We start from the raw sequence: 12,714 nt of genomic DNA, 5'->3' as shown, positions 1-12,714 counted from the left end.
CTGTCTTTTGTCTCTCTTTTCTTCCCTTTGATCTCTATGTGCCTTTTCCACTCTGTCTTGGTAACTAAAGACACCAAAAGTTATGTTTAGCAGTTAATTTATTGGGACTTGGGGATTTATGACTAGTTTTGTGACTTTTTCCTGGTATCTGGAACAGACTAATGAAGTAGGTCTCTAAGAGGATTTGGTTGTTTCTCTATATTACCTGAGACAGGGAGATACAGACAGTGAGCGTAGGTTGCTTTTTGTTTTAGGTGGGCAATAGGATACCCTGCTATGAGTTGTTCCAGCAGGACTGGACTCTTCAGGGAGTGTTTGGTGAACAAACTGATATGGATGGGGTGCAGAAGACTGTGTGTCAAGTGAGGAAAGACTACTAGGAGTACAAGCTTGAGAGGTTTGAAGAGTAATCCTCGACTAGATTGCAAAGGAGGAAAGTTGTTGGTAGGAGGTACTTTTCTTTTTTTTTTTTTCAGACAGAGTCTCACTCATCACCCAGGTAGGAGTGCAGTGGTGTGATCTCAGCTCACTGCAAACTCTGCCTCCTGGACTCAAGCAATTTTCCTGCCTCAGCCTCCTAAGTAGCTGGGATTACAGGCCTGCGCCACCACACCCGACTAATTTTTGTAATTTTAGTAGAGACAGGGTTTCGCCATGTTGGCCAGGCTGGTCTCAAACTCCTGACCTCAAGTGATCCACCCCCCTTGGCCTCCCAAAGGGCCACTGCTGCACCCAGCTGGTATATTTCTTATTATAGAGTCATTAATTATGTTAGTTTTTTTTTTTGAGACAGAGTCTCGCTGTGTCGCCCAGGCTGGAGTGCAGTGATGCAATCTTGGCTCACTATAACCTCTGCCTCCCGGGTTCAAGTGATTCTTTTGCTTCAGCCTCCTGAGTAGCTGGGATTACAGGTCCAAGCCACCATGCCCAGTCAATTTTTGTATTTTTAGTAGAGATGGGGTTTCACCGTGTTGGTCAGGATGGTCTCAAACTCCTCACTTCATGATCCACCTGCTTTAGGCTCCCGAGGTGCTGGGATTACAGGAGTGAGCCACTGCGCTCGGCCTCCTGAATTATTTTGAATAACATGAGCATAATATATTCGGTATCAGTCTTTAAGAGACTTGTCTTAGTATAGAGGTGTCTGGTTAGTAATGGGAATAACGTCAGGTTACCCCTGGGCCCTTGGGGAATCCCTGATCATCCTTTTTTTTTTTTTTTTTTTTTTTTTGAGATGGAGTCTCTCTCTCTTGTCCAGCCTAGAGTGCAGTGGCTCAATCTCGGCTCACCGCAACCTCCGCCTCCCAGGTTCAAGTGATTCTCCTGCCTCGGCCTCCTAAGTAGCTGGGACTACAGGAGCATGCCACCATGCCCAGCTAATTTTTGTATTTGTAGTAGAGATGGGGTTTCACCATATTGGCCAGGCTGGTCTCAAACTCCTGATCTCGTGATCTGCCTGCCTTGGCCTCCCAAAGTGCTGGGATTACAGGCATGAGCCACTGCACCCATCCTTCCTTTCTTTCTATTAAAAAACAAACAAACAAACAAACAAACCTCTAATTGTAAAACAGTATTGTTTGGGCCCATGCACTGTTGAAAAGACCTAATCATGGAACATTCATTTATCTTTTTTTTCAGGTAACAGCCAACCTTATATGTGCCTTTAATGTTTTAATTTTGGCCTTAAAATAACAGCTTAGGACATGTAAGTAGCTATGTCCATTAGGCTTTCTAGGTCTCATAAGGGGAATTTGGTAGAAAATATATTTCACCCAGCAATTAAAGTTTTCTTCCAGGACCAGGAGCGATGGCTCACACCTGTAATCCAGCACTTTGGGAGGCTGAGGTGGGCAGATTGCCTGAGGTCAGGAGTTCGAGACCAGTCTGGCCAATGTGGTGAAACCCCATCTCTATTAAAAATACAAAAAAAATTAGCCAGGAGTGGTGGTGCACACCTGTAATCCAAGCTACTAGGGAGGCTGAGGCAGGGAATTGCTTGAATCAGTGAGGTGGAGGTTGCAATGAGCCGAGATCGGGCCACTGCACTCCAGCCTGGGTGACAGATCAAGATTTCATCTCAAAAAAAAAAAAAGTTTTATTCTGGGTAAAGACAAAACTCTCTTTGCTCTCACCAAAGGCAGAGGAGCCCTGACATACACAGCAGAAAGAAAGAACCTTTAGGATAATTTTTATCAGTCTTATGGGTTAGAGACAAAAGGAAAGCAAATGCAAGTCTATGAATACAGACGGATCAAAAAGGACAATAAATTTTCATGGGAGGACAGAATTCAAAGGGGGTGAAATGCAAAGAAGTGCAAACATAACAAGATGGTTATTACTAGTTAGAAAAATGAAGATCTCCAGACATTGCAAATGAGGATTCCCATACTGCACAGCCTGGACCGAAGCCCTGCCAACTTCACAAGCCTCCTGTCAGGAAGGGCCACAGTGAACTAGATCTACTTGGTGTGGACTTTGAAGTCCTCACCTCTGCTTGTCACCCATCAGGCCATGAGGATGAACCGATAAATCAGCCGAAGGGAGCAAAGTCACAGTGGGTGAGGAGAATTGTTATGGAGATTTATAAGTGGAAGAATGAGAGGAAAGGGAGAGACTCGGTGATGGAAAAGAAAACCTTAAGCCTTAAAATGGTGAGGATCGTATCAAGAGTTTTATTCTTTGGCCATTGTTTATTATCTTTTATTTTTATTTTTTTTGAGACGAAGTTTCGCTCTTTTTGCCCAGGCTGGAGTGCAATGGTATAATCTCGGCTTACTGCAACCTCCACCTCCTGGGTTCAAGTGATTCTCCTGCCTCAGCCTCCCGAGTAGCTGGGATTACGGGAATGCGCCACCATGCCCGGTTAATTTTGTATTCTTAATAGAGTCGGGGTCAGGCTGGTCTCGAAATCTTGGTCAGGCTGGTCTCGAAATGTTGGTCAGGCTGGTCTCGAAATCCCAACCTCAGGTGATCTGCCCACCCCGGCCTCCCAAAGTGCTGAGATTACAGGTGTTAGCCACTGTACCCGGCCTATTATCTTTTAACTTATACTGTTTCAAAATATTCCAATTTTTAGTATATACCCTAGAGGTGTTTCAGTGAGAGTAGAGGAGGTGGCTCTCTAGGTACCAAGAGAATCCTGCAACCACAGAAACATGTACCAAAATCCAGGAGGTCATATGCATCCCCGTGAGCTGAGCTGGACAACGATGGAGTCCAGGGTGTTCCCTTGAATCCCCATGAAACTGAGGCCCTAGGAGGTCATGGGCGTTTGCCATGCACCATTCTAGGTCTCACTGGTGCTGGACATCTCCAAGCTGAACTGAAGTGGTTCTTGCTGCCAGCCGGAGGGCCTGGATGTCTCGCCAACAAGCCCTTCCTTATTTCACTGATCTGCCATTTTCAATGTCCAGTCATCATGCTTGGAATGCCTAGTTGTAGTCCCCATGACGACACATCCATGTGGCCACACATCGTGCACTCAACATGGATGGCCTCTTGGAACGTCTCCTGAAGGAGGCTCGGAACACACACAGCTGGAGGGATGGGCACTGCTGGCAAAAGTAGATCTAATGTGTCCCTCAAGGTGAACAAAAATCTTTGAAGAGATTAGTTGATTAACAAACAAGTGCTGGGCGCAGTGGCTCACGCCTGTAATCCCAGCACTTTGGGAGGCTGAGGCAGGCAGATCACGAGGTCAGGAGTTCGAGACCAGCCGGGCCAACATGGTGAAACCCTGTCACTACTAAAAATACAAAAATTAGCCGGGTGTGGTGGCGCACGCCTGTAATCCCAGCTACTTGGGAGGCTGAGGCAGGAGAATTGCTTGAGCCCGTGAGGCGGAGGTTGCAGTGAGCCGAGATTGAGCCACTGCACTCCAGCCTGGGCAACAGAGTGAGACTCTGTCCCAAAAAAAAAAAAAAAAAAAGTTACAGTAGCCAATAAGTATTGATCAGGCCCAGTCCTGGGAGGGACAGTAAAACAAAAGGTGAAACAGAAGCAGCAAGAGTTCAAAGGCTGAATAATCAGGGTGTTCCATCCAAATTAATTGTAAACATTGCAAAAACAGCAGCCAAATGGAAAGCAATCACAATCAGTTGCTCAAATAATGTGAGTGATTTAAAAGGTCCTCCCCCAAAACCTTCATAGAATAGATCTGGGGAAAGCAGTGATAGTCAATCAGGGGTCTGGGGCTGCCACAGGACCAGGAGTGAAGGGGAACTGAAACCAATGAAGCAGACAAACCTCTGTCTGAGTCATGGCACCAGAAATGTTGATGGCTGTTGTAATACTGTGGTTCTTGACTTCTTCATTTAAAAGAATTTAAATAAGAAACATGCAGCAAAGGAGAAGTACAAAGCAATTTATTACAAAGGAAAAATACTATTTTGAAAGTTAAGTGCAAAATAAACTGTATACCCTGAGAGAGAGGATTCAGGGCGGGCGGCTCCTATGGATGAGGCAGCATTGATTACTGCTGGAGAAACTCCCTTTATGGGAGTCTTACATGATTATTCGTAGGAGGTGGGTGGGAAGAGGGGTTACTAGTGAGCATGTTCTGGGTGGTCTTCTGAGTGCACATGTGCAGTAGCTGTACATGCATGTTCATACATCTCATGACTCATTAGTATCTTAAATCTCCACCCAGGGCTGTATTTTTTCACTATTGTCATGAGCAAAGGGTCAGTTAGAAAAGGTGAAATCAAAATGCACATGTTCTGTACAGGGTAAATTCCCTATTGGAGATAGCTTTGCTTGAATGAACTGGACTACGATGCAAATGCTAGAGCTTATTGTGTTGATTCTGTGGTCATCACCGTCACTGTGCCCCAAGCACATGGTTACTTTTTTCATTACCTATCCTTCCTCAATTCCAACACCTGCCTGAGCTTACACAGGCAAATAAATGGCTGTCATTTCAGCACCTCCTTAGAGCTTATTCAGTGCAGCCTTTGATATCCCTCAGAGGAGGAGTTTTCCAAACATGATTTTATGTTGTAAAGATTCTGTTTTTTCAGTCTGCAGAGCTGAGACATTGATCATTTTATTCTCAAATATTTAGAGACTTTCTTATAATAAGATTTTCACATCTTGGTAACAAATTTCACTTACAAAATTTGCCAGAATAGACAAAAGGAGAGAGACAGCAGGAGGGATCACTAAGATTTTTCTTTCCTGTGGCATATTTCGCTGTTCCTGCTTCTTTTTTCACTTCCCTGGGCCTGAAGGAAGGACAGCTCCCTTGGACCATGAAAGAAAAATGGTGATATGGAAACATCTGTCTTCATCGCCTCCTCCAACCCTTTCACTTCTGCTCTGGCTGTGCCCATTCTCCCTCCCATCCCCTGGCCCATAAGCCTTTTCCTTCTCCCAACCTCACCGAGAGCCCAGACTCTCACCTAGAGCTGGCTCCTCAGTGGGAAATCAGTCATTACCGGCTAGAGGGTAGAAGAGGAGAGACAGAGGCCAGAGCCTGGGGCTGAGGCAGAAGGTGCAGCAGGAAGGAAGGAGGTTAGAACAAGAAAAACTTCCAAATAAGGGGTGATGTGTGAGTACTCAGAGGGTGACTAAGGACATCCCCAGCATCTCCATTGAGGAGGGAGGAAGGGGGCCTTGGGTCCTGGGGCAGAGACGGGGGCAGGGTCTGGATGAGATGCCCCCACCCTCAACCCTGGTCCTCTGAAAACACCTCACCCAGTCACACTGAGGAGCCCCTCCAGGCCCTGGGGCCCCTCCAGGTAGGTGTATCTCAGCTCCTCTCTGGAAGGACCCCCACAGCTGCCCAGCCCTGGTATGTCTCATCTCTCTGGGTCTGGTCCCCTTGAATCTTGAGTCCAGAGTTGGCTCCTTCCCTTCCTGCAGCCAGGTCAGAGTGAGGTTGGCAGGTGAGAAGCCAGGTGCTCTGCATGGCAAGGTGTGGTTGCCCTCAGGGTCCTCCTTATCAGTGACCACAACTCTGGGGAGGGAGGCATTCAATATAGGAGAGAGAGAGCAGAGAGGTGGAGTGAAGGTGGGACACACTTTGGCCTCCCCCTCCTCTCCTAGTCTTCCTCCACATGCCAGTGACTTCCCCTCTCCAACTCCAGGTCCTCTAAGAGCCACAGCAGAAGGGGAGACCTGGGTCGCCACCATTCTTTGAAGAAGTCTTTCTTTCCATAAGTGTATCTACCTCCATTCCCACTGCAGCTTTAGGGTCTGCCTCAGTGCAGAGCGCTGGGTATGTACAGAGCATAGGGGTACATGAGGGTGATTCTGGAAGGTTCTTCCTTTGCACATATCTGCATGGCTCAGTTTCTCTCCTCTTCAAGTCTGTTCAAATGGCACCTTCATGAGGCCCACCATGACCACCCTACTTAAAATGCCACCTGTATTACCTTGCATTGATTGTCAGCTTTCAACTTTGCATTTTCTTTTATTTATTTATTTTTTTTGAGACAGAGTCGTGTTCTGTCGCCCAGGCTGGAGTGCAGTGGCGCGATCTCGGCTCACTGCAAGCTCCGCCTCCTGGGTTCACGCCATTCTCCTGCCTCAGCCTCCCGAGTAGCTGGGACTACAAGTGCCCGCTACCACGCCCAGCTAATTTTTTGTATTTTTAGTAGAGGCGGGGTTTCACTGTGTTAGGATGGTCTCGATCTGCTGACCTCATGATCCGCCCACCTCGGCCTCCCAAAGTGCTGGAATTACAGGTGTAAGCCACTGCACCTGGTCGATGTCCAGCTAATTTTTCTATTTTTAGTAGAGACGAAGTTTCACCATGTTGGCCAGGATGGTCTTGATCTCTTGACCTCGTGATCCACCTGCCTCGGTCTCCCAAAGTGCTGGGGTTACAGGTGTGAGCCACCGCGCCTGGCCTATTTTTTCTTTTTATCACATATCACTTTGTAACTATAAAAGTCCTTTTCCAAAGACGGCCTCAACAATATCTTCCATCCCACATGCTCTTTAGCAATGTGACCCTGCCATCCCCTATCAAGAGCTGATCCTAATCCCCCTCTTTTAGGATTTGGGACTTGCTTTCGTGACTAGAACATGAGGAACATGATGCTGCCTGACTTCTGAGGTTCCAGCATAAGATGCCTTGTGGTTCTAACTTGGCCACTTGAAATACCCGGACCCCAGATGTGGAGCCAGAAGCAGCCAGGGCACATGGAGAAACAGGTGGATGAGAACCCAAGTCACCTGGTTCACAGCCTCAGTGAGTTCCCAGTCAACAGCCAGCACCAACTGCAGCCCTGTGCAGGAGCCTCTTGAATGTGTTGGACCAGCTGGGTTCCAGATGATGGCAGCCCCAGCCTCTGTTACATGGAGCAGAAGAGCTGCCCAGCTGAGCCCAATCAGCCCACAGAATGAGAGATAATATAAAGGTTGTTTATATATTTATATATATATACAAACAATTTTTTTTTTTTTTTTGAGATGGAGTCTCATTCTGTCACCCAGGCTGCAGTACAATGGCATGATCTTGGCTCACTGCAACCTCTGCATTCTGGTTTCAAGTGATTCTCCTGCCTCAGCCTCCCAAGGAGCTGGGATTACAGGCGCCCACAACCACGCCTGGCTAATTTTTGTATTTTTAGTAGAAACGGGGTTTCACCATGCTGGCCAGGCTGGTCTCGAACTCCTGACCTCGTGATCTGCCCACCTCGGCCTCCCAAAGTGCTGGGATTACAGGCATAAGCCACCATGCCTGGCGTTTTTATGTCTTAAGATCATTTGTTACCCAGCAATAAATTGCTGAAACACATCCATATAATCCACTACTGTTATTATATTTTTCTTTATTGTCTGTCTTTCAGATTGTAAGCATCAGGGAGTAGGTGTTAGTCTCTTTTCATTAAATGATCACCAGGCCTAGAAAAATGCCTGGCACAGAAGCACTTACTAAATATTTGTTAAATGGATGAATAAACGCTGTGACCAGAATTTCTTAATACTGGGTCCGAGACCGGAAAGGGGCAGTTACTGGTTTGGTTTTGGTGCTTGTTTAGTCAGCTTGTGGCGCCATAACAAAATACCACCGATGGATTGGGTAAACAACAGACATTTGTTTCTCACAATTCTGGACCCTGGAAGTCTGAGGTTAGGGAACCAGCAGTTTCAGTTCCTGGTGAGGGCCCTCTTCCCGCCTGGCAGTCAGCTGCCTTCTTGCCATATCCTTAGGTGGTGAAGAGATTGGGAGCTCCAGTCTCTTCCTCTTCTTAAAAGGACACACTAATCCCATCATAGGGGCCCCAATCTCTCAACCTCTTCTGAATCTAATCACCTCCCAAGATGCCAGCAGTCTCAAGGAGTTTACTGTCACGGTGGGAGCAAAGATGCTAGAGCAGGTTGTAAAATTAGGTGTCATCCCAGTCAGTGAGGAGAGGACAGGAGTAATTCAGGGAAGGGGACCTGGATAGAGCTCACTCAGAGGATATGACAGGTCTCAGAACTCTATGGATAAATTCAAGTCTGGACAAAAATCAGTAATATTATTCTGACTAAATTCCTTTCAGTCTTCCTGAGGGATGGGCAGGCTCATTCCAGAACAAAGAAGATGCCTGGGGTGAAGAAGACTAATCCCCAAGGGCACTGGCCCAGGACACCTAGGTTCTACTGGTCACCAATGCCCACCCAGATCTCTCCTGGGTGGAGCCTTCGTCCAAGCCTCTCACAGCCCTTGCCTGCATTCCCGCGGTGCTCACCGTGGATAACAGGGCCACAGCCAGCCTCAGAGCCAGACTGTTAAGTGAAACCACTGACCCTTGCTGAATAAACTTGCGGTTGAGATAAACTTCACATTTCAGCCTCATTAAAAAGAGTAATGGTAAATCCCAATGGCCTGCAAATCTATAAACAGTGGCTCAATTGATTAGCCAGAACATTTAGGACTGATAATGATACAGGAAAAAAGGCATTTTGGAAGTGAGAAGCGGAGGAGCCTGGAAACTGTTTCCATTGTTTGTGAAAGTCATCTGAGACTATGAATGAAAATACCCATCATCCCCTGACCCAGGAATCCAAGGTGAAAAATCTCTTTTTTTTTTTTTTTTTTTGACACAGGGTCTTGCTTTGTGGCCCAGGCTAGAGGACAGTTGTAGATCAATCATGGCTCATTGCAGCCTTGACCTCCCCAGGCTCAGATGATCCTCCCACCTCAGCCTCCGGAGGAGCTCGGACTACAGGCATGAGCCACCCCACCTGGCTAATTTTTTGTATTTCTGGTGGAGAAAGGGCTTCACCATTTTGCCCAGGCTGGTCTTGAACTCCTGGGCTCAAATGATATGCCTGCCTCACCCTCCCAAAGTTCTAAGATTACAGGTGAGTCACCACACCCGGCCAACTGCCTTTATTTCTGTAAGAGATATTTCCTGGCCGGGCACGGTGGCTCACACCTGTAATCCCGGGACTTTGGGAGGCCGAGGCGGGTGGATCACCTGAAGTCAGGAGTTTGAGACCAGCCTGGCCAACATGGTGAAACCCTGTCCCTACTAAAAATACAAAAATTAACTGAGCATGGTGGTGTGCACCTGTAATCCCAGTTACTCAGGAGGCTGAGGCAGGAGAATCCCTTGAACCAGGGAGGCGGAGGTTGCAGTGAGCCGAGATTGCGCCACTGCACTCCAGCCTGGGCAACAGAGCGAGACTCAGTCTCAAAATAATAATAATAATAATAATAATAATAATAAATAAATAAAGGTCACAAAGGTAGTGAGAGGCAGTGGGAGATGGACCCAGTCACAAAGGTAGTGACAGGCAGAAGGAGATGGACCCAGCTATCCTGACACCAGTTCCCAAATCCTTCCCTCCACAGGGTCTACCCCCACCTGCAGGACTTCCTCTGGGTGCCATCTCCAGTGAACTCTCATTCAGCTTACCCCCAAAAAACTTTTAATACTTCAAAATAACGATAATAATAGCAAATAACAGGCCAGGCACAGTGGCTCAGACCTGTAATCCCAGCACTTTAGGAGGCTGAGATGGAAGGATTGCTTGAGGTCAGAAGTTCAAGACCAGTCTGGTCAACATAAGGAGATCTCCATCTCTATTTAAAAATAAATAAACTGGGGCCAGGTGTGGTGGCTCACACCTGTAATCCCAACACTTTGGGAGGCCGAGGCAGGCAGATCACAAGGTCGGGAGTTCGAGACCAGCCTGGCCAACATGGTGAAACCCCGTTGCTACTAAAAATACAAAAAAATTAGCCAGGCGTGGTGGGACGCGCCTGTAGTCCCAGCTACTCAAGAGGCTGAGGCAAGAGAATCGCTTGAACTTGGGAGGTGGAGGTTGCAGTGAGTGAGGCAAGATTTGCGCCACTGCACTCCAGTCTGGGAGACAGAGCAAGACTCCGTCTCTAAATAAGTAAATAAATTGGCAGAGCCCAGTGCCTCACGCCTGTAATCCCAGCACTTTGGGAGCCCGAGGTGGGCGGATGACCTGACATCAGAAGTTCCAGACCAGCCTGAACAACATGGCGAAACACCATCTCTGCTAAAAATATAAAAGTTAGCCGGGCGTGGTGGTGGGCGCCTGTAATCGCAACTACTCAGGAGGCTGAGGCAGGGAGAACTGCTTGAACCCGAGAGGCGAAGGTTGCAGTGAGCCCAGATGGCGCCACGGCACTCCAGTCTGGGTGACAGAGCAAGACTCTGTCTCAAAATAATAATACTGAAAGTTTGTTCCAAGGCACTTTGAGGTGGTGACAGGCACAAATAAAGCCAATCCCACCCTTTCTGGGTTAGGGGAAGCCGAGATGGTCTTCGGCTCTGGGTGAGTCACTTCCCATGGTCCAAGCCTGGGTGCCCCTCCCCCTCCAAGCCTCCAAGGTCTTCTGCCCAAAGCCCTCCCCTCCACCCCACCCTTTCTGCTCCGCCCCATCAACTACGTTTTCTTCCTCAGCACTCGCCTTAGATTCCTGGACTCACGAGCATAGAGGTGACTTCCTCCTTGCAGACTTTAGGCGCCACTGCTGGGTCCGGAAAAGAAAGAAACGGCCCAGTGCGGTCATTTACATAAACCAGGGCGGGGCTGCGCTCGGCGGCCGCAAGCGTTTTGAATTCTGCTGCCCGGAGCTCACTGCGAGGACTGGGATCACCGGTCACCCCGCCCCGGGCTAAGGAAAAATGACAAGTGTTTACTGATATAGAAAAGGAATAACGGCGCTGTGGGCTGGGGACGGCGGAGCTGCCTTTAGGCTTCTAGTCTCCAGCTGCGGGTCACTCACACCTGCCGCTGTGAAAATGCAGACCCGCGGGGCAGGAATTCCGGGCTGGAGCGCGATCTGGAATCTGACTCGCTTGAAACAGCACTGCGGTGGATTCGGGGCCGGGTGAGTAGGGAAATGCGCCTCAGCCCCTCCCATAGGCCGCCCACGGATTCTAGGATCTGCAAAAGTTTCCAGCTGCTGCGTCACCCCAGGAAGGCAGAGGCCGCCTCTGAGCAGTTCTGGTGGAAACGGGCTCCGCCGCCCAGAAGAAAACCCACAACCAAGGGGCCAAGAAAAAGCCCCCCATGGTCCTACCCTTTCAGTGAGGATCCTAATTTATAACCCGAGTGTGGTCCCCATCAGAGTCTGCAATGACAGCCGAGCGCGGTGGGTCACACCTGTAATCCCAGCACTTTGGGATGCCATGGCGGGCGGATCGATTGAGGTCAGGAGTTCGAGACAAGCTTGGCCAACATGGTGGAGCCCCTTCTCTACTAAAAATACAAAAATTAGCCTGGCGTGGTGGTAGGCAACTGTATTCCCAGCTACTCTGGAAGCTGAGGCACGAGAATCGCTTGAACCCGGGAGGCGGAGGTTGCAGTGAACCGAGATCGCGCCACTGCACTCCAGCCTGGCCAACAGCGAGATTCCGTCTCAAAAAAAAAAAAAAAAGAAAAAATCTGGCGTGACGTTCACTGAAATGATACAAGATCAGCGGGGCCCAGAGCGCTGCGGCTTACAGAGTGCGGTGACAGCGCCGCCTCGCGTCCCTTCTTCCCTCACCTGCCCCAGGCGGACGCGATCACCTGTGTTGGCCTCGAGGTTGGAATACACTGGGCATCAAATGCAGAGAGTGGAGAAAGGAGGGAAGGCTGGGAGGACGTGTTGAAGAAAGGCAGAAAGAGCCGGCGCTATGGTTCATACCTGTAAAACTAGCGCTTTCGGAGGCGAGGCAGGAGGATCGTGTAAGACCAGCATTTTGATGTTGCAGTGAGCCATGATCACACCACTGCACTCCAGTTTGGGCAGAGCGAGACCCTGCTTTTATATACTTTTCACATTTTCTGTAATTAAGCAAGTTTTACTTTATTTTAGGGTAAAATATCTATTGTGAACTTTAAAAACATTTAAAATGTTAATTAAAAAGCCCAAATGCTCTTTTCCAACTTATCCTGAAGGAAATTCCTGTTGATGGCGCCTTTAGAAGGAGGAAAGGAGCTCTTCCTCCACAAGGCCTATCCCATCCTTGGGTTTTAGGCATTGGCCCAGTGATAAAGGCAACACTGAGAATACGATCAATGTACCGATTACTGATTGTCATATAAAATTAATCTCACCACACCTGAGAAATGGGATGGATTGTTTCATTTTCACAGTTTGGGCATCTGAGTCCCTGAGATATGAACACCTGACATAGATTACCAAAAAATGTAGGTCTTTAGACTTAAAGGGCACACAGCCTCCTGTGAAGCTCCCCTATGCATGCGTCACACCCACAGAGGCTCTACAACATCAGGAAGAGCACCCAG

At 48.3% G+C, this 12,714-nt stretch overlaps 1 long non-coding RNA gene across 1 annotated transcript; it reads right to left on the bottom strand.

The window, feature by feature from the left end:
- Positions 1-4,349: 4,349 nt before the first annotated feature.
- LOC112622434 lies at positions 4,350-12,177 on the bottom strand. The gene is made up of 2 exons (XR_003118987.1): positions 11,200-12,177; positions 4,350-5,954 (listed from the first exon to the last, which is right to left on the bottom strand). It is a non-coding gene; the product is annotated as an uncharacterized LOC112622434 (long non-coding RNA).
- Between the last annotated feature and the right edge of the window lie 537 nt (positions 12,178-12,714).

The sequence above is a fragment of the Theropithecus gelada genome, chromosome 4, assembly GCF_003255815.1.
Source record: "Theropithecus gelada isolate Dixy chromosome 4, Tgel_1.0, whole genome shotgun sequence".
NCBI lineage: Eukaryota > Metazoa > Chordata > Mammalia > Primates > Cercopithecidae > Theropithecus > Theropithecus gelada.
The sequence above is the reverse complement of the archived record's forward strand: the minus strand, read 5'-3'. Positions and strand labels throughout refer to the sequence as shown.